The following is a 22,616-nucleotide window of genomic DNA, read 5'->3' on the forward strand; positions in this document are numbered from 1 at the left end:
GCGATGTTTATTTAATCTGGAGTGCATTTCCTGGATAGTGCGGCCAATGTATTGCAGGCCGCAGGTGCACTGGAGCAGATATATCACATATGAGGACTGACATGTAAGTCTAAAGCGAATGGGATATATCTCTCCAGTGACCACAGAGACGAATGTTTTAGCTCCGTTATCAATGGATTGACAGCATAAGCATTTAGGGACGTTGCATTTATAACATCCATTATTGCTAGTAGGAGCTGAATTTAAATGGTTCGGTCTTCTGCCAATTGTTGTATTGCTAGGGGCTATATAGTTTCCTAGATTTTTACTCCTCCGATATATGACATGAGGAAATTCCGGTAAATGACCAGTTAATATTGGATCATTACTTAAAATGAACCAGTATTTTTTTAATAAACTGGATAACACTTGCGTAGGTTTACCATAAGTAGTAATCAGATTTAAACTGAAATCGTTGTATGGCTCTTGGCTGGTATTCTTGGATTTGTTGATACACAAGTTCTGTGATAGGGATCTAGTTTTGGAGAAAGCATCCTTTAATAATTTCTGGGGGTATCCCTTAGCTCTAAAACGTTTTTGTAAAACCTTAGATTCCAGAAAAAAATCCGAATCATGTGTACAATTTTTTCTGACACGCCAATATTGACCGTATGGAATATTTCTAATCCAGCTGGGTAGATGGCCACTGTCAAATTCAAGATAGCTATTTACATGCACTTCCTTAAAGTGGGTAGATGTGGATATTTTACCCGAATTGTCTATATTTATCTGAAGGTCAAGATATTGAATATTACTCTCAGATATGGTAGAGGTAAAGTAAAGACCCCAGTCGTTAGAGTTTAATTCATCAATAAATTTGGCAGCCTCCACAGTATTTCCCCTCCATATAATAAACAGATCATCTATAAAGCGGCGGTACATAACGATGGATTTATCGGCGCCGAGGGATTGCGCGATGTGGATAGACTCGAATGCCCCCATATATAGATTTGCATAACTGGGGGCAAACCTCGTCCCCATCGCGCAGCCCCTCAGCTGCCGATACATCACCCCCTCAAAAGAAAATACATTGTTCTCAAGAATGAAAGTTATACCCCTCAATAAAAAGTTTTTTTGAGGATCTTGTAAGTTAGGGTCCTCATCTAGGAATTTTTGAATTGCCTGTAAACCCAATACATGTGTGATATTGGAATAAAGAGAGCTTATATCGAGTGTAATAAGAAGACAGCCTGGAAGAGGGGGTAATTCTCTCAATAGTCTAATTAAATGTGTGGAATCCTTTAAATGAGAATCTAGGGATAAAACGTACTTCTGTAAAAAAAGATCAATATAGCGGGATAAGTTGGATGTGATAGAATTAATACCAGAAATAATAGGACGTCCAGGGGGATTAAATTTATCTTTATGAATTTTGGGTAAAAAATAAAAATAAGGGACTTTGAATTTTTTAATGTCTAAAAAGGATTTTTCTTTTTTATTGAGGAAGCCAGCTGTAGAGGCCCCTGCTACAAGTCCTTTGTACTCCAAAAAAATGGTTACAGATGGGTCTGCTTCTAATTTCATGTAGTAGTTTGAGTCGTCTAAGATTCTGAGGCCCTCCTTGATGTACCAGCCTCTGTTCATTATCACAGTCCCCCCTCCCTTATCTGCTCTCTTTATAATTATTTCTTCATTATCCTGAAGGGTTTTTAATGCACATTTCTCCTGGTAGCTCAAGTTATTCACTTTTTTAGAAATTGGGGGGAATGTCCTAAGGTCCCTCAAAATTAATTGTTGGAAAGTTTCAAGGTGTGAACCTTTGTGATGTAATGGATAAAAATTATTTTTCCCCTTCACATATTCACTGATTGTCCCTTTCCCCCTGTTGGGGTGCGGTAGAGCTGCCTTTAATTTATTGTTCTTTCACCTGTGGGAGGAATTTAATTAGAATCACTACCCAGGTTTTCCAAGCTGCGCTGCCCTAACCCCTCCGGAGCGCTGCCTGGGGTGTTGGTGAAGCTGGGCGTCCATCTTGGCGTTACATGCAACTAACCTGACCACGTGATCCACCACCGAGAGATCAGGATCTGTGAGCGCCGCTGGAATTAGATGACAGCCACCAACAGAGCAGAGCTTGTGGAGCTTTACACTGGGGTTGTGCAGAGGTGCACAACTTCATAAGGTTAGTAGCCATCCTCACACCCCTCTAACAATTGCAATACTGAGTCACCCATTACGCCTTGTTCTCTCCTCTCTTTACACATAAGCCTACCATGACCTTATTGAGCAAGCTGTGCAAGACTATGCTAAACTGAAAGTGAAGATTCTTGCTCGCCTAGGGCAGTGCTGGCGAACCTATGGCATGTGTGCCAGAGGGGGCACGCAGGGCCCTCCCGGGGGGCACGCATGCCTTGGCCGCAGCACTAGCGCTCCTGGATCGGGCCCGGCAGGTAAGTACTCGGAGCCCGCCGACGCCAGTCCCTACTTCAGCTAGATGTGCGTTCTCGGATGCACATTTAGCTGAAGTGTATTGCAGCGCACAAACTTGCCAGGCCCGAGCGCCGCAACACACGCTGTTGGCCAATCAGAGGCCAGCAGCTGACGTCAGCGTACAAACGATTGGGCGCATGGCAGTGACGTCATGCGCCCCCGTCGCTAGGACGCTGGAGTCAGCTGCCGGCTACTGGAGAGGACGCTGCGCGGGAGATGAAGGAAGGTGAGTAGAAGTGTTTATTATTATTATTTTTTTAATATGCGATGAACAGCGGCACTAGCAGGCTGGGGGCAGGATATATACATGGACTGGGGGGGAGCATATATACATGGACTGGGGGGGAGTATATATACATAGACTAGGGGGAAGTATATATACATGGACTGGAGGAGAGAGAATATATACATGGACTGGGGGAGGGAGCATATATACCGTATATTCCGGCGTATAAGACGACTTTTGAAGACTGAAAAATCTTCTGTCTAGTCTGGGGTCGTCTTATACGCCGGTAATGTTTTTGAACTTTCAGAAATTGACATGCGGGGATACTCTGGGGGTGTTAATCAGCTGCCGTGGCCGTATCCCTGCCATGTGGGAGTTAATATAAGGTGGAGGGAGTTAAAATACGGCGGCGGTAGGTCCAGACAGTCAGCGCTTCTGTGCTGAAACTGACACATCGCTGCGCTGTGTCTTCTCAGGCCTGGGACACAGCACAGCGTATTCCCAGCAGCGGAGACAGACAGAACCTAGCGAACTTTTCTGACACATCGCAGTGTCTTCCCAGCTCCGGACACTGCGCAGGGCTTCTGTGCCGACAGCTTTCACTTGTCACAGAAGCGCTGCGCTGTGTCCGGAGCTGGGAAGTTCGCATCGCTTCTGTGACAAGTAGTGTTGAGCATTCCGATACTGTAATATCGGGTATCGGCCGATATTCGCGGTATCGGAATTCCGATACTTAATTCCGATACTTTTACAATATCGAATACCGGCATCGGAAGTTCCCATAATGCCTGCGCTCTGCAGTGTCTCTGAAGGATGACAAGCTGGATGGCAGAGCTCAGCTGAGATCCAGCCTGTCATCAGAATGCCATCCCAGCGTGGGAGAATTCTCCTGATTGTTTAAAAGCCGGCGGGCGGTAAAAAGCCGCCGGCTTTTAAACAATCACACAGCCCCATACTGCTTCCCCGCAGCCTCCCACCCCGATCCTCCGCTCCCCTCGCCACCTCCCATCCCGATCGTAAGTTAGGACCGGGCGGGGAGTGCAGCACAAAGGAGCGGGGAGCGAAGGACCCGGGCGGGGAAGCCGGCAGTGAAAAGACTTCACTGCCGGCTTTCCCGTTCTGTGCTGCGCTTTCCCGCCGGTTATTTCAAATGAACAGCTGAGGTATCAGGTGATGCCGATCAGCTGTTCATTTGAAGTCGCCGCGGTGCCCTCAGAGGGTTCATGTGAGTTCATGCTTGACTGCATTGCATGAACTCACATGAACTTTCCCACGGTCTCACAGGTCAGCCTCACCTCCCAGACCCGTCATGATTGGTGTGTGCGGGTGTCTGTGCGTGTGTCTGCGAGTGTGTGTGGGGTGTCTCTGCGATGTCTGCGAGTGTGTGCGGTGTCTGTGAGATGTCTGCGAGTGTGTGCGGGTGTGCGCGGTGTCTGTGCGATGTGTCTGTGCGATGTCTGCGAGTGTGTGCGGGTGTGCGCGGTGTCTGTGCGATGTCTGGGGGTGTGTGCGGTGTCTGTGCGATGTGTGCGGTGTCTGTGCGATGTCTGCGGGTGTGCGCGGTGTCTGTGCGGGTGTGTGCGTGCAGGCAGACATAGGCCGATGTGACACTACTACTCCCATCGGCCTATGTCTGTCCCCCGTCCACTCCTGCCAGCAGGATCAGCTCGATGGGAGCAGTAGTTCCCATCAGCCTGATCCTGCTATATAAATTGCCCTACTGTGTCCCCAATAAATGTTAAATACATGTCATTGGTGGCCAGTGGTTACCTACAATAAATTAGTTCATACATTACCTGTCCCCGCCGATCGCCACCTAAAATAAAGTAAAAAATAAAAAACTACACCTATACTCACCTAGGCACCTAATTCCCCGAAGCCATCGATCTCCTGTAATAAAATATAAAATAATAAACCACAACCTTATCCTTACCCCTCCGTAGTAGTCCACGAGTGTCCCACGAAGATCTCCAGTTCAGAGCAGCCACATAGAATGTGACCGCTCTGAACCGCTGCCGCCGCTAGAATGACGGGGCCGTAAAGCAGCCCCGTCATTGCATAAGCGGGTTCGCCGGAGTTCAGGCAGCGCTGCTCCGGTTAGCTGCTTTACGGCCCTGCTGTATCGTGAGAAATTCCCACGGTACAGCAGTGCCGTAAAGGAGGTCTCCGGAGCTGCGCTGACTGAATGCACTCCGGTGACCTCAGTCAGTGGCTCCCGCTGCCGGGAGCGGACGTGTTCCCGGCAGCGTGAGCTTACAGCAGCCATGCACAGCTGTCACCATCTCCAGATGTGACAGCTGTGCATGGGAGATCAGCGCAGGAACGTGGACAGGTAACTATTTTTTTTTTTAGTAAACTAAGAATTAAATAAAATGGTGTGGTTTATTTCAAATAAATTATTTTTTTCTTGGTGTAGTGTGTGTTTTTTCTTTTTAACACTTTGTAGGTTAGTAATGGGGGTGTCTTATAGACGCCCATCATTACTAACCTGGGCTTCATGGCAGCTGGCGCTCACATGAACCCCAGCCCTATTACCCCCTGCCACCGCACCAGGGCAGCGTGGAAGAGCGAGGCTAAGTGCCAGAATTGGCGCATCCTATGGATGCGCCATTTCTGGGGTGGCTGACGGCTGGTGTTTCTAGCCTGGGAGGGGGCCAATATTCATGGCACCCTTCCTGGGCTATTAATATCAGCCCCCAGCTGTCTGCCTAGCCATTGCTAGCTGTTAAAATAGGGGGGACCCCACGTCATTTTTTTGGGGGGTCCCCCATTTTAATAGCTAGTAAAGGCTAGGTATTCAGCTGGGGGCTGATATTAGTAGTGTGGGAAGCTCCGTGGGTATTACCCCCTTCCCAGGCTTCAAACATCTGCCCCAGCTGTCTGCTTAACCTCCGCTAGAGACTAAAATTAAGGGAACCCCACACCAATTTTTTTTAAAATAAATCCTTTATTTTAACACTAAATGACAAGTACAGTAATCAACACTATCACTGTACTTCATATATATGTGACTGACATGTTTCTATCTATCTAATCTATGTATGATTCTCTATTCCTTCTATTCTAAATTGTCGTGTACAGATGCTGAATTGCTGGCCGGCTTTCTTAAAGAGACGGTGCATGAAAACACTATTATTTTTTTAAATAAATCCTTTACACTAAATGACAAGTACAGTAATCAACACTGTCACTGTACTTCATATATATGTGACTGACATGTTTCTATCTATCTAATCTATGTATGATTCTCTATTCCTTCTATTCTAAATTGTCGGGTACAGATGCTGAATTGCTGGCCGGCTTTTTTAAAGAGACGGTGCATGAAAACACTATTATTTTTTTAAATAAATCCTTTACACTAAATGACAAGTACAGTAAGCAACACTGTCACTGTACTTCATATATATGTGACTGACATGTTTCTGTCTATCTAATCTATGTATGATTCTCTATTCCTTCTATTCTAAATTGTCGGGTACAGATGCTGAATTGCCGGCCGGCTTTCTTAAAGAGACGGTGCATGAAAACACTATTATTTTTTTAAATAAATCCTTTACACTAAATGACAAGTACAGTAAGCAACACTGTCACTGTACTTCATATATATGTGACTGACATGTTTCTATCTATCTAATCTATGTATGATTCTCTATTCCTTCTATTCTAAATTGTCGGGTACAGATGCTGAATTGCCGGCCGGCTTTTTTAAAGAGACGGTGCACGAAAACACTATTATATTTTTTAATAAATCCTTTACACTAAATGACAAGTACAGTAAGCAACAATGTCACTGTACTTCATATATATGTGACTGACATATTTCTATCTATCTAATCTATGTGTGAAGCTCTATTCTTTCTGTTGTAAATTGTCGGGTACCGGTGTATGCCGCTGATGAAAATGGATGATAGTAATGTTGTTGTTGTATGCCTTATGTTTATGAGTGACAGTTTACCTGCTATATACCTGCATGTCATAAGAATTTAAATTAAAAAAGGACCATGTTAAATTCAAATCTGTTTTTTTTTAATTTTTACCGGTGTTTGGTATGCGTTGGAAAAGGGGTAGTCTTATACGGTGAATATATCCTAAACTCTATATTTTAACAGGAAAGTAGGGGGGTCGTCTTATACACCAGGTCGTCTTATACGCCGGAATATACGGTACATGGACTGAGGGAGGGAGCTTATATACATGGACTGGGGGACGGAGCATATATACATGGACTGTGGGGGAGCGTATATACATGGATTGGGGTGCATATATACAAGGATTGGGGGAGGGCAGCATATATACAAGGATTGGGGGAAGGCAGCACATATACATGGATTGCGGGAGGGCAGCATATATACAAGGATGAGGGCAGCGTATATACAAGGATGGGGGGAACGCAGCATATATACAAAGATGAGGGGAGGGCAGCATATATACAAGAATGAGGGGAGGGCAGCATGTATACAAGGATAAGGGCAGGACAGCATATATACAAGGATGAGGGAAGCATATATACAAGGATGAGGGGAGGGCAACATATGTACAAGGATGAGGGGAGGGCAGCATATATACAAGGATGGGGGGAGGGCAACATATATACAAGGATGAGGGCAGCATATATTTTAGGATGAGGGGAGGGCAGCATATATACAAGGATGAGGGCAGCATATATACAAGGATGGGGGGCAGCATATAAACAAGGATGGGAGAGCAGCATATATAGAAGGATGGTGGGCAGCATATACACAAGGATGAGGGGAGGGCAGCATATATACAAGGATGGGGGGGCAGCATATATACAAGGATGGGGGAGCAGCATATATACATGGATTGGGGGAGGGCAGCATATATACAAGGATAAGGGCAGCGTATATACAAGGATGGGGGAGCGCAGCATATATACAAGGATGAGGGGAGGGCAGCATATATACAAGGATGAGGGGAGGGCAGCATATATACAAGGATGAGGGGAGGGCAGCATATATACAAGGATGAGGGCAGCATATATACAAGGATGGGGGGGCAGCATATATACAAGGATGGGGGGCAGCATATATATAAGGATGGGGGAGCAGCATATATACAAGGATGGGGGCAACATATATACAAGGATGGGGGGCAACATATATACAAGGATGGGGGCAGCATATATACAAGAATGGGGGGAGCGCAACATATATACAAGGATGAGGGGAGGACAGCATATATACAAGGATGGGGGAGGGCAGCATATATACAAGGATAGGGGGAGGGCAGCATATATACAAGGATGGGGGTAGGGAAGCATATGCAAAGATGGGGGGAAGTCAGCATAAATACAAGGATGGGGGGAGGCCAGCATATACCAAGATGGGGGTGAGCACATTCTTTATTTCTTCAGTCTCAGACCCCTGCTCATTCCTGTAGCTGCTCTATACCTCGCTCACCTGCTCTTTGTATCAGTTGTTTTTTTCTAAACTAAAACTTCAATGTTTAGGTTAAATTGCTGTGTTGGCACTTGGCGATAAATAAGTGGGTTTTGGATTGCAGTTTGGGCACTCGGTCTCTAAAAGGTTTGCCATCACTGGCCTAGGGGTTATGGCCGCGGTCCGGGCAAGACTGGTGCTGGTCTGGGAATACCGGTCAGATTTCCCTGGTCCCAAATGTTTGATTTGTTTCATTTGGTTAAGAAATGGCTGGAACCAGATGTCTGCACACCAGCAAAGATCGTGCAGCAGGTGATTGTCAACCTTTTTTCCTGGGGCCTTCCCAATAAACTGCAGCATTGGGTCGGCCATGGCGAACCCCAGAGTGCGGATCATCTAGTGGAGTTGGTGGAGAGATTTGTCGCTACGGAGGGATGGGATCTGGTGGGATCAATTGTAAAATCAGCTCGGAGGCACTAATATATCCTTGTCATAGTAGATTAGGTTCAATACGACACTGAAGCACATGTTGAAAAAGATAGTGGAAGAAGATGTACAGTATGTGATTGAGATTATCTTATGCTATGTTTAATATTCTCCATGAAAGAAGTACCGCAGGCTTCTACTGGTTTCTCGCCTTTCGAGAGAACCCACGTAGCGCAGATGCAGGAGCGAATCGAAAAAGTTTTACCTATTGTCAGAGAGCACATACAGAGGGCCCAAGAGGCCCAATCCCGAGTGTATAATAGGACGGCCAAAATCTGGAACTTCAACCCAGAAGATATAGTTTTGGTCTTAGTGTCAACAGTTGAAAGTGAAGTGGCAGGGTCCATATGAGGTAGTAGAGAAGATTGGAGAAGTAGATTATAAGGTACTTCGACCAGGAAGACATAAACTATAACAGCTGTATCATGTGACTCTACTTAAACCTTGGAAAGACAGGGAATCGTTGGGTGCTGCTGTTCTTAAGCGTAGTATGTCACCACAACCAGTTCCAGCAGTGAAATTAGGGGATACCTTTTCGAAGGCCCAACGACAGGAAGTGCAACAATTCCTCCAGAGGAACAAAACGAAGTTCACTGACCTGCCTGGGAATAGCCATCTACTAAAACATGATCTAGTTACTGAACCAAGTAAGAAAATAAACGTTTAACCCTATAGAATACCAGAAGCATGCCAATCAGCAATCTCGACTGAAGTCAAACATATTGGAGCTGGGAGTGATCGAAAAGTCCCAAAGTGAATGGTCTAGCCAGGTTGTGTTGATTCCTCAACCAAACGGGACCTGGAGGTTTTGCAATGATTTTCGAAAATTAAATGAAATCTCTAAATTTGATACGTATCCCATGGCCAGGGTAGATGAATTAATTGACAAACTTGGTAATGCCAGATATGTAATGTCACGAGTTTATTGTAAAAGAGAGGAGTCAGAAGACCATGCCGTCTGATTTCTCCTAGTCCTGCACTGATTAGAATCACTTCTCCTTCATATTAAATGGTGCAGGTTTCTTCTAGCAGTGCAGGGGTTAAATCTGCTCACTTGTGAGCTCCTGGAAGCTTACATGCATTAAAGCTCTCAGCTGTTCATTGTTGGCCACTCCCCACTCCTATATATACTGGACACTGGCAAGCAGTCATTGCCAGAGCTAGCTTTATTGCTGCATGGTGTAGCATCTGCGTCTCTGCCCCCTGCTAGGCAGAGACGCCGTCCTACTCACCTCCCCGTGCTTCCCGCTCTACGTTCATCAGCACTCCTCTTCCTGCTACCGGCGCGCGCAGTTCCCCGGGCACTGTGTTTAGGATGCGCGCTCCCTCCCTCTTAAAGGGGCCGCGCGCGCCGTCCTAAGGAGTCCCCGGCCAATAGCCGAGGGTCCTCCCATATATAAGGCACCTCCTCCAAAATGGAGGTGCCCGAGCAAAAGTTGTTGCACAGTGTTTCTGACCTCTGCTGCTAGCCTGACTACCAGTCTTGCCCACCAGCCTGCTACTTACCTGTTACCTGCCATGCCAGCCAGCCCGCTCACCTGGGAGCACTTGCCTGTTGCCTGCCTGTTACCTGCCGTGCCTGCCAGTCCGCTCACCTGGGAGCACTTGCCTGTTGCCTGCTTGTTACCTGCCGTGCCTGCCAGTCCGCTCACCTGGGAGCACTTGCCTGTTGCCTGCCTGTTATCTGCCGTGCCTGCCAGCTCGCTCACCTGGGAGCACTTGCCTGTGACCTGCCTGTTACCTGCTTGTTACCTGCTGTGCCTTCCCGGAGGCTCCTGCCGTCACTTGCCGTGACCACCTAGACTCCTGCCGTCACTTGCCGTGACCACCTGCCAGCCCACCTAGAGACTCCTGCCATCACTTGCCGTGACTACCTGATAGCCTACCTGGAGGCTTCTGCTCGCCAGCCTGCCTGCTGTGCTTACCTGCTATTCCGGTCAGTCCCTGCCATCTGTACCGTGGGAGTCACCTGCTTCCTTACAAGGTCGTCCCCAGAGTAGCACCTGGTCCCTCGGCTCGGTCCCTCCCTGGTCACGGAGTCGTTAGCCGCCGTACGACCAGGGTCGGTCCGGGTTGATACTTAGTTACGCCCCTCTGGGTCCCTCCTTGCACCGTAGCACAGAGGTTCCACCCCCCGGACCCGTAACACATGGTTTCAGGAGTTTGTGTAGAGTTGTTGTTTGACAAGGCATTTGGTGGATTTAGCTGAGACTGTTGTGTGGTTTTGTTTGTGAGCAAATCCTCTCCTTCTCCTACTTTGGTTTTCCCCCATCCTCCACTCCCCGGTGTATTTTTCTGTTGTTTGTGTGTGTATATTTGTATGATCAGTATTTTCCTTTATCCCTGTTCGTACTACTTTGTTAGCCTGGTTGGTGAATTTCCATACACCACTACTCCCCTCTTCTCTTGGTGGGGAGAGGGAACAGACTGAGAGCAGATTCAGGAGCTCAGCAAGGTACGTGGCTTTGGCGCCTTCACCTTCATAAGTAATCCAGGGAACAGGGATAGCTGGGGCGACCCCTAGCGTTAGGGAAAAAAAAGGAGCTCCTGGTCCCGACAAAACCGACAACAGACAAACCTGTACACACCTATTTCTTGTTTTGGATGTGCTGGTCATTTTTTTCTGTTTATATGCAGGAAATTGCTTTCCCACACAAGCAGACTTTTGTCATAAGGGGTGCATGCAGTGTGGGGTGCAAGCACGTATCCTCTTCAGCAAAGTCTGTCCTCCATCATTGTAAACTCTATCTGATGGAAGGTCTCTATCTGTGTCAGGCATAGAGTCTTTGATCAGCACCCCACCCCCTGGTGAGCTGACCAGCTTCTAATTTATCCACAAGCAGCTTCCACAATCCCTCTCACCTGATGCTATAGTCCTTCCTATGTATCCAGATGCATCATAAGGGGTGCACGCAGTGTGGGGTGCATGCACGTGTCCTATTCGACAAGTGTCTGACAGTCATTTCAATGGCAGTCATTCAGGGCAGGAGTCAGGTAACCCACACTTTGTACTCTCTTCTAACTATGTACTTTATTCCTGCTTCCACATTCACCGCCCCCCCCACTCCATCACCACTCATCCACATCTGCCCCTCTCTCCTGCCCTCTCCCATGTACAGCTCCCATGCTCTTTTTACTTTCTAGAAAAATCTCACTCTATCTTATCCAAAGATATTGCACAAGAAACCATGTCACAAATCCAAAAACTATCTGCTTTCTCTTTTTACTGCTACTACTCACTTCAGGGAATATCTTTCCTATCCCCTGTCCACCCTCCACCAACCTCAACCCCTTCCCCATCTCACATTGAAACCCTGCTAACCTTATTAACATCAGTTGTACTCCTTCATCTCCCTCCTTCAATTATGCACTGTGGAATCCACGGTCTGTATGCAATAAGCTTTCTTTCCTGCACAATTACTGTCTGACAATTACTTTCTGAAACCTGGATCCAGGATCCTGACACTGCCTCCCCTGCCACTATTTCTCATGGCGGCTTGCATTTTTCCCATTCCCCGAGACCTGCGAACAGACTTGGTGAAGTTGACTTTCTCCTATCCCCACAATGCACCTTCCAGGTCATCCCCCCAGTTCCATCACTCTCCTTCCCTTATTTTGAGGTCCACACCATCAGGCTCTTCCATTCCCTCTCCCTCAAAGTAGCGGTCGTATACCGTCCCACTGGCTCACCCACCCAGTTCCTTGACCATTTTTCTGTCTGGCTGCTGCACTTCATAGCCTCAGATTTACCAACCCTTATCCTAGGAGACTTCAACATTTCCATAAACAGCCCCACCTCCTCATCAGCATCCCAGCTTCTATCTTTAACCACTTCTCTTGGCCTCTCACAGCTTTCAACCTCTGAGACACACAAAGACGGAAACACCCTTGATCTGGTCTTTGTCCAGCTTTGTTCAATCCCCTACCTAGATAACTCCCCTCTTCCCCTCTCTCCCCTCATAACATTCTCTCCTTCACGCTCACAAATCCTAACCCGCCCCAACACACTCCTACCTATCACACATACAGAAATCTACAAGCCATTAACCCTCATACACTTACAGACTCCCTTCACTCATCACTATCCCCAAACTCTTTTTCCTGTCCTGATCTGGCTGTAAATCACTACAATGACACTCTCAGAAGAACCCTGGACCAAGTAGCGCCCCTCATCCTCAGAATCTCTAAGCACAGAGTAAAACAGCCTTGGCTCACACCGCAAACCCGACTTCTCCAGCGATGCTCTAGAAGTGCCGAACGCCTGTGGAGGAAAACTCGCACAATAGAAAACTTTATCCACTATAAATGTTTTGTTAAAAACCTATAACTCTGCCCTTTACCTCGCCAAACAGTCCTACTTCACCACCCTGATCTCCTCACTATCCAACAACCCCAAAAAAATCTTCGACACCTTTCACTTCCTCCTCAGTCCTAAAGTGCAGGCCCCCATCACGGACATTTGTGCTGAGGACTTGGCCTCCTTCTTCACAGAGAAAATAGACACCATCCATCAGGAAATCAGCTCCCAGCCACCAAATGGCGTGACTCCCATCCCTCCCCACATCTCCTCTAGATCACTCTCCACATTTGACCCAGTCACAGAAGAAGAAGTCTCCAGGCTCCTCTCTTCTTCTCATCCCACTACATGCACCACTGACCCCATTCCCTCACATCTACATCAGTCTCTCCAGTTGTCACTGCTCACCTAACTAAAATCTTCAACCTCTCCCTCTCATCTGGTGTCTTCCCCTCCTCCTTCAAACACTCCATCATTACTCCATTATTAAAAAAGCCCTCTCTTGACCCTTCCTGTACAAACAACTACAGATCAGTCTCCAATCTCCCCTTCATCTCTAAACTCTTGGAGCGCCTGGTCTACTCCCGCCTTACCCGTTACTTCTCTATTCACTCTTTTCTAGACCCATCACAGTCCGGCTTCCGCCCCCTACATTCTACAGAAACTGCACTCATCAAAGTAACCAATGACCTTCTGACAGCAAAACGTAATGGTAACTACTCTGCTCATTCTTCTTGACCTCTCTGCAGCTTTCAACACCGTTCACCACCACCTCCTACTGTCTATTCTCCACTCAATTGGCATAAAGGACACTGCTCTCTTCTGGCACTCTTCCTACCTATCTGACCGCTCTTTCAGTGTGTAGTTCGCTGGCTCCACTTCTTCCCCCCTTCCTCTCACTATTGGGGTTCCTCAGAGTTCAGTCCTTGGCCCTCTTCTCTTCTCTCTCTACACAGCCCCAATCCGTAATGGTGTCATGGTCTCTTTAAGAAGAACAAACCTTTTAGTGCGTTAAAGGGGTATTCCTATCTCCAAGATCCTATCCCAATATGTAGTAGGTGTAATAATAATAATATTAGCAAATATCTTCAATTAGAAATGTAGTATAGTATTTTTGATTCAATATCTCTCTTACCTCATGTGCAGGCATTGCAGGACCTTAGGTATCCATGGTTACGACCACTAGCAACTAACTAACTGTGACTTTATCAGTGGACGTAGCCATGGATACCTAAGGTCCTGCGATGCTCTGCACATGAGGAAAGAGACAGCGAATCAGAAAAAATATACTACATTTCTAATTGGAGGTATTTGCTAATATTACCATTATTACACCTACTACATATTGGGATAGGATCTTGGAGATGGGAATACCCCTTTAAGTCAGCACTGTGTGAGCAACCCGTGTTACACTGGATTCTAGAAAGAAGTTCTTGGTTCAGATAGACTCCTCAGATAAAGGGTTGGAAGACATTTTGTCTTAAACTGTAAATGGAGAAGAACAACCAGTACTATATTTGAGCTGGAAGTTAACTCCAGCTGAAAAAAAACTATGCCATCATAGAGCGCAAATGCCTAGCTGTAAAGTGGGCACTAGAATCTTTGAAGTATTACCTCTTTGGTAGTAAATTTAAGCTTGTGTCAGATCATGCCTCACTGACATGAATGAAACATAATAAGGAAAAAAATGCTAGGATGACAAGGTGGTTTTTCTCGCTGCAGAATTTTAATTTATTCATAGAACATAGACCAGGGAAAGGCAGACGCATTATCAAGAATTCATTGTATGATGGCCCAAAGTGTCCAGATCTCTGGTCTAGAGAGGAGAGGGGGGAATATGTAGGCAGCTGACAGGGAGGATACTGGATGGATTGTATATCTCTCACAGAAAGTTAAGCTGGGCGAGATTTTAAAAGCTGGATAAGTACTAGTGTCACGAGTGTGTCAGATGTGACAGATAGTCGTCCTCCAGTTGGTTGCAGGAGATCTCTTCATTTGGCATTACAGACACCTTAGATCTGTCTCACTCTTGGACCCAGCGTCTACCTCCCTCTGGCTAATTGACATCCAGGCCTGGGTGTTTAAATACATCCTGCTTGCTATAGGAAGGTGCCGGTGATATTCACATGACCCCTTGTGAAAGCTTGGAGCTGTTGCAGTTTGCTTACTTTCTCTCTGGTGCTAATCTCTCTGAAGTCGGCTCAAGCTAAGTTACTTCCCCCGTGTCTGTCTCCCCTTGCTTTCTTTAGTTGTTAGTGGGGACTGACTATCGCTCATCCCACCCCCTATCCTAGCTTGGGCCTAGCTCTAGGGTGATACAGGGTTTTAGGTTCCTGATCGGCGATTTGTGAGAAACCAATATATGGAAGGTAGGGAAGACAGGGTGATATTAGATCAGCCTAGGACAGTGGTTCTCAACTCCTGTCCTCAAGACCCACCAACAGATCATGTTTTCAAGATTTCCTTAGTATTGCACAGGTGATAATTCCATCACCTGTGCAATATTAAGGAAATCCTGAAAACATGATCTGTTGGTGGGTCTTTAGGACTGGAGTTGAGAACCACTGGCCTAGGAGGTCTCTACCCACTCTTTCCTTAGTGTCTGGGCTCCCTTCCCCTCATCCCTTCGTGTTGCACTTTGTCTTTCCTACACTATGCGTGACAACTAGTTAATGCAGCAGCTTAGGTGCTGAGCCTTTTTCTTCATGGTAGTTCTGGGCCGGTTTCTATTGGAATGATAAGTAGGATTTGATAGTGGGACTCATCACTCCCACTCCTGCTCCAGTATGTGCAGTACTGGAGGCTTAGCCAGCTCAGCTGAGAGAGTTAGCCTCATTACAGACACAGAAAAGGCTGAAGTAAAAACAGGGCCGGCTCCAGGTTTTTGTGGGCCCTGGGTGAAAGAGTCTCAGTGGGCCCCTTTAACACATACCACGATTCATGATGCACAGATACCGCAGAGAAATATATATATAGTACAAGGCCAAAGATTTCACTTCTTACATTACATGAGCGATATCTATTGTAAATTCCACAATAGCTCAGAAACCGGCGAATCGCTCCACACAGTATACTGGCCCCCATATAACACTCAATACAGAATACTGGCCCCCACATAACGCTCAATACAGAATACTGGTCCACATATAACGCTCCATACAGGATACTGGTCCCAATATAATGCTCCATACAGAATAATGGCCCCCATATAATGCTCCATACAGGATACTGGCCCCCATATAACGCTCCATACAGGATACTGGCCCCCATATAACGCTCCATACAGAATACTGGCCCCCATATAACGCTCCATACAGGATACTGGCACAATATAACGCTCCATACAGAATACTGGCCCCCATATAACGCTCCATGCAGGCTGTTCGCCCCACATAATGCCCCATGCAGGCTGTTCCCCCCCACATAATGCCCCACACAGGCTGTTCCCCCCACATAATGCCCCACACAGGCTGTTCCCCCAACATAATGCCCCATGCAGGATGTCACCCCCCCTTATAATGCCCCATGCAGGATGTCACACCACCCCTCCCTTATAATGCCCCATGTAGGATGTCACACCCCCCTCCCTTATAATGCCCCATGCAGGATGTCACACCCCCCTTATAATGCCCCATGCAGGATGTCACACCCCCCCTTATACAGTGGTGGCCAAAAGTATTGGCACCCCTGCAATTCTGTCATATAATACTCAGTTTCTTCCTGAAAATGATTGCAATCACAGATTCTTTGGTATTATTATCTTCATTTAATTTGCTTGCAAGGAAAAAACACAAAAGAGAATAAAGCAAAAATCAAATCATTGATCATTTCACGCAAAACTCCAAAAATGGGCCAGACAAAAGTATTGGCACCCTCAGCCTAATACTTGGTTGCACAACCTTTAGCCAAAATAACTGCGAACAACCGCTTCCGGTAACCATCAATGAGTTTCTTACAATGCTCTGCTGGAATTGTAGACCATTCTTCTTTGGCAAACTGCTCCAGGTCCCTGATATTTGAAGGGTGCCTTCTCCAAACTGCCATTTTGAGATCTCTCCACAGGTGTTCTATGGGATTCAGGTTTGGACTCATTGCTGGCCACCTTAGAAGTCTCCAGTGCTTTCTCTCAAACCATTTTATAGTGCTTTTGGAAGTGTGTTTTGGGTCATTGTCCTGCTGGAAGACCCATGACCTCTGAGGGAGACCCAGCTTTCTCACACTGGGCCCTACATTATGCTGCAAAATTTGTTGGTAGTCTTCAGACTTCATAATGCCATGCACACGGTCAAGCAGTCCAGTGCCAGAGGCAGCAAAGCAACCCCAAAACATCAGGGAACCTCCGCCATGCTTGACTGTAGGGACCGTGTTCTTTTCTTTGAATGCCTCTTTTTTTTTCCTGTACAATCTATGTTGATGCTTTTTCCCAAAAAGCTCTACTTTTGTCTCATCTGACCAGAGAACATTCTTCCAAAACGTTTTAGGCTTTCTCAGGTAAGTTTTGGCAAACTCCAGCCTGGCTTTTTTATGTCTCGGGGTAAGAAGTGGGGTCTTCCTGGGTATCCTACCATACAGCCCCTTTTCATTCAGACGCCGACTGATAGTACGGGTTGACACTGTTGTACCCTTGGACTGAAGGGCAGCTTGAACTTGTTTGGATGTTAGTCGAGGTTCTTTATCCACCATCCGCACAATCTTGCGTTGAAATCTCTCGTCAATTTTTCTTTTCCGTCCACATCTAGGGAGGTTAGCCACAGTGCCATGGGCTTTAAACTTCTTGATGACACTGCGCACGGAAGACACAGGAACATTCAGGTCTTTGGAGATGGACTTGTAGCCTTGAGATTGCTCATGCTTACTCACAATTTGGTTTCTCAAGTCCTCAGACAGTTCTTTGGTCTTCTTTCTTTTCTCCATGCTCAATGTGGTACACACAAGGACACAGGATGGAGGTTGAGTCAACTTTAATCCATGTTAACTGGCTGCAAGTGTGATTTAGTTATTGCCAACACCTGTTAGGTGCCACAGGTAAGTTACAGGTGCTGTTAATTACACGAATTAGAGAAGCATCACATGATTTTTCAAACAGTGCCAATACTTTTGTCCACCCCCTTTTTTAGGTTTGGTGTGGAATTATATCCAATTTGGCTTTAGGACAATTCTTTTTGTGTTTTTGGATTGAAGACAAATTAAATGAAGATAATAATATCAAAGAATTTGTGATTGCAATCATTTTCAGGAAGAAGCTGAGTATTATCTGACATACTTCTGGCCACCACTGTAATGCCCCATGCAGGATGTCACCCCCCCTCCCTTATAATGCCCCATGCAGGATGTCACCCCCCTTATAATGCCCCATGCAGGATGTCACTCCCCCTTATAATGCCCCATGCAGGATGTCACCCCCCCTCCCTTATAATGCCCCATGCAGGATGTCACCCCCCTTATAATGCCCCATGCAGGATGTCACCCCCCTTATAATGCTCCATGCAGGATGTCACCCCCCCTTATAATGCCCCATGCAGGATGTCACACCCCCCCTCCCTTATATTGCCCCATGCAGGATGTCACCCACCCTCGCTTATAATGTCCCATGGAGGATGTCCCAAACTCCCCCTTGCTTATAATGCCCCAGGCAGGATGTCACACCCCCTGCCCTCTCGCTTATAATGCCCCATGCCTCCATACAATAAAAAATAAAAAAATCAAATTCTCACCTCACTTCTCCCCTGCTGCTCTGGACTCCTCACGCACGCCGGCATCTTCCCACTCTGCGCTGTGACAGCTCAGGAGAGAGCGCGGTGGAAAGACGTCACCGCGCCCTCTGGTCTGAGACGTCACTGTGCAGCAGCCGCGGAGGAGACAGGAGCTGCTGCAGAGGCACGGAAAGAGGTAAGTACTGCGCCGGCTGCCTGGGCAAACGGGGGGGGGTGGGGAGCAGGCACTGGCACCGCTCTCCTCCGCTCACGGGTCCCATAGCGCGGCAGGGTACCCGATGGCGAGTGGGCCTCCCCGCCTGCTCAGGGCCCCGGCACTTGCCTGGGTGCGCAGTGTGCTTGGCGTTGAGCTGTTGCTGGATTCGAAATGGGTCCAGAACCTTCTCAAGTCTCTCATTCCAGTCCAGCTGGGGCTGATGCTGCTCAGCATCGTTATCAGCCCCAACGCCTAGCTTGTCCACGAGCTGTACAGATTGTCTCTCAGGTATTTGTGCCTAGCAATGTTAAGCTTAGGTTGTGGAGAGAGACAGGGCTGTTGGAGCTTAAGTCCAGGATTCTCTGCACTGAGCATGTCCGTGACCTGGCTGACCGTGATTGGTGGTTTGGCAACCACCTGATCCGGTGACCTGGCACCGCCTGATTGGTTGCGGGTGACGCCACCAATAGTGCGAAGGTGGGCAGGGCTTAGTCTTTAAAAGACCCGCCCACAAACATGGCTGCGCGCTCTGATCATTGAGCAGTGATGCTGTTGTGTGGACGACTGTGATCCACGTAGTTTCCATAGGCAGGTGTAGTGGAAATAGGCAGGCTAGTGGAAATAGGCAGGTAGCTTCGTCTAGCAGTCTGGCTCTGCCAAAGGGGTCGCCTAACACCCCGAGCAGCCTGCAGACGTCCTATCCACGGTTAACGCCTGTCAGCCACGTGGAGTAGTACCCTTCAGTCCGGTAGCACGCCGGCTGGAGGCACGTGTAACCGTCGGCGTAGTCACACACGCATCCTAGCGCCGCCAGTGTAGTCCCTGTGCTGTAACAGGACTACAAATAGTTTTTTACTGCATATCTCTCGTGCTGCTAACGGAGATAGTGCGCATTCCTATACCCGTTCCAGTGTGCTGTAACACGGAGGGGTTTATCATTTAAGTTGGTTGCTTTCCTTTTCACCCAGAAAGTGTTCGGCAGCAGTCCTCCAGGCTGCATCGCGGACCCCGGGATCAGTTGCGTTCCATTATAATAAAGTTGTCTGCAACCGCCCTCCTAACACCGGGCCTGAGTAAAAGCTTCAGAGAGACACAGCCTCCGGACTGATTTATCTTACTTTTCGTGCTTTTTTTCTGGTGATTCTAATAGTAACTTTTATGTACAGTATGCAACTTAATGATTATTTAATTTGTGCCTTTTTTATATTAATCTTACTTGTTTTTGTCTGTGTGTATTTTTTTGGTTTGACAATGTGGGCTTGGTTTTCTTCTCTGCATATTTTAGCCTAATACATAATTTGCAACATTTTGATATGTCACAAAAGTTTTGTTTACTTGAACTCCAGTGCCCCAGTGGACTACAAAATCTGATTTTATTTTTGCGCAGTTGAAGACTAATGTGCGACATTTTAAATGATCATGTGATTTTTGCTATAAAAAGGCACAGAGAATGAGAAAGGTAAAAAAAAAATTGATTTTATGCAAAATTTATCAACCAGCGTGTGTCATTTTGAAGAATTTGGCACAAAAAAACAACGAAAACCGCAAAACAAAGAGGAAAATTCACTTAAAAATGCATGATATATGCATATTTACATTGGCTCAATTCCAAGTTTCGTTTTCTATTCTGCTTCTTCCTCTCTTTGCAAATAAAACAGTTAAAATATGTATTACATTAGCATTCAGTTAGATGTTATGTGAAATGAAATTAAGATATTTTGAAACACTTTTTTCTCATCTTACCACTAGTTATATGTTATAAATAACATGTACAGTATATACAGTGAAGGAAATAATTATTTGATCCCTTGCTGTTTTGGTAAGTTTGCCCACTGACAAAGACATGAACATTCTATAATTTTAAGGGTAGGCTAATTTTAACATTGAGAGATAGAATATCCAAAAAGATCAAGAAAATAACATTGTATAAATTAGATAAATTTATTTGCATTTTGCAGTGAGATATAAGTTTTTGATTCCTGTGGCAAACAACACTTAATACTTTGTGGCAAAACCCTTGTTGGCAAGCACAGCAGTCAGACGTTTTTTGTATTTGATGATGAGGGTTGCGCACATATCAGGACGAATTTTGGTCCATTCCTCATTGCAGATCATATCTAAATCATTCACTTTTTGAGGCTATCGCTTGGCAACTCTGAGCTTCAGCTCCCTCCATAACTTTTCTAAGGGATTAAGGTCTGGAGACTGGCTAGGCCACTCCATGACCTTAATGTCCTTCTTTTTGAGCCACTCCTTTGTTGCCTTAGCTGTATGTTTTGGGTCATTGTCTTGCTGGCTGACCCAGCCATGACCCATTTTTAATGTCCTATCGGTGGGAAGGAGGTTGTCACTCAGGATTTTATGGTACATGGCTCCATCTATTCTCCCATTGATGCGGTGAAGTAGTCCTGTGCCCTTAGCAGAGAAACACTCACAAAACATAATGTTTCCACCTCCATGCTTGACAGTGGGGATGGTGTTCTTTGGGTCATAGGCAGCATTTCTCTTCCTCCTAACACGGCGAGTTGAGTTAATGCCAAAGAGCTCAATTTTTGTCTCATCTGACCACAACACCTTCTCCCAATAGCTCACAGAATCATCCAGGTGTTCATTGGCAAACTTCAGACGGGACTGCACATGTGCCTTCTTTAGCAGGGGGACCTTGCGGGCACTGCAGGATTTTAAACCTTTAAAGCGTAATGTGTTACCAATGATTTTCGTGGTGACTGTGGTCCCAGCTGCCTTGAGATCATTAACAAGTTCCCCCCGTATAGTGTTAGGCTGATCTCTCACCTTCCTCATGATCAAGGATACACCACGAGGTAAGATTTTGCATGGTGTCCCAGATCGATGACGATTGACAGTCATTTTGTATTTCTTTCATTTTCTTACTATTGCACCAACAGTTGTCTCCTTCTCATCCAGCGTCTTACTTATGGTTTTGTAGCCCATTCCAGCTTTGTGCTGGTCTATGATCTTGTCCCTGACATCCTTAGAAAGCTCTTTGGTCTTGCTCATGTTGTAAAGGTTAGAGTTTGACTGATTAATTGAGTCTGTGCACAGTAGTCTTTTATACAGGTGACTATGTAAGACAGTGGTCTTTAATGTAGGTAACGAGTTGATTAGGAGCATCTAACTGGTCTGTAGGAGCCAGAACTCATAATGGTTTGTAGGGGATCAAATACTTATTTCTCACTGCAAAATGCAAATAAATTTATCTAATTTATACAATGTGATTTTCTTGATTTTTTGGGGGATATTCTATCTCTCAGTGTTCAAATTAACCTACCCTTAAAATTATAGACTGTTCATGTCTTTGTCAGTGGGCAAACTTACAAAAACAGCAAGGGATCAAATAATTATTTCCTTCACTGTATATACCAAGAATCAGATACTGCTGCCGCTTTATACAACAGCACAACAGCTGCAACTCTTCGATTCGATCGTCCCACTCACACATACCAAAGATCGCACAATCAACAGGCAACCCTGGCACACCAATCTGACTAAAGAACTGTGACGGGCTTCCAGGTTTGCTGAGCGGAGATGGAAAAAGTCCCACTCCAACGACCACTTTATCGCATTCAGACAGTCCCTCACTGCTCTCAAGTCCACACCCACTGCAGCAAAACAAACCTATTTCTCGTATCCTCCCTGTCTCACAACCTTAAATAGCTATTCAACAGTTTCAATTCTCTCCTCTGTCCCCCAGCTCCTTCTCCCTCTACTCTCATCTCAACTGAAGACTTTGCCTCATTCTTCAAGCAGAAGATTGACACCATCAGGCAAAGCTTTTGCCTAAAGTCCCTACAGCCCCTCCTCATGTCTA

Source organism: Phyllobates terribilis, unplaced genomic scaffold (assembly GCF_046119375.1).
Source record: "Phyllobates terribilis strain yellow unplaced genomic scaffold, ASM4611937v1 Scaffold_3__8_contigs__length_932513732, whole genome shotgun sequence".
NCBI lineage: Eukaryota > Metazoa > Chordata > Amphibia > Anura > Dendrobatidae > Phyllobates > Phyllobates terribilis.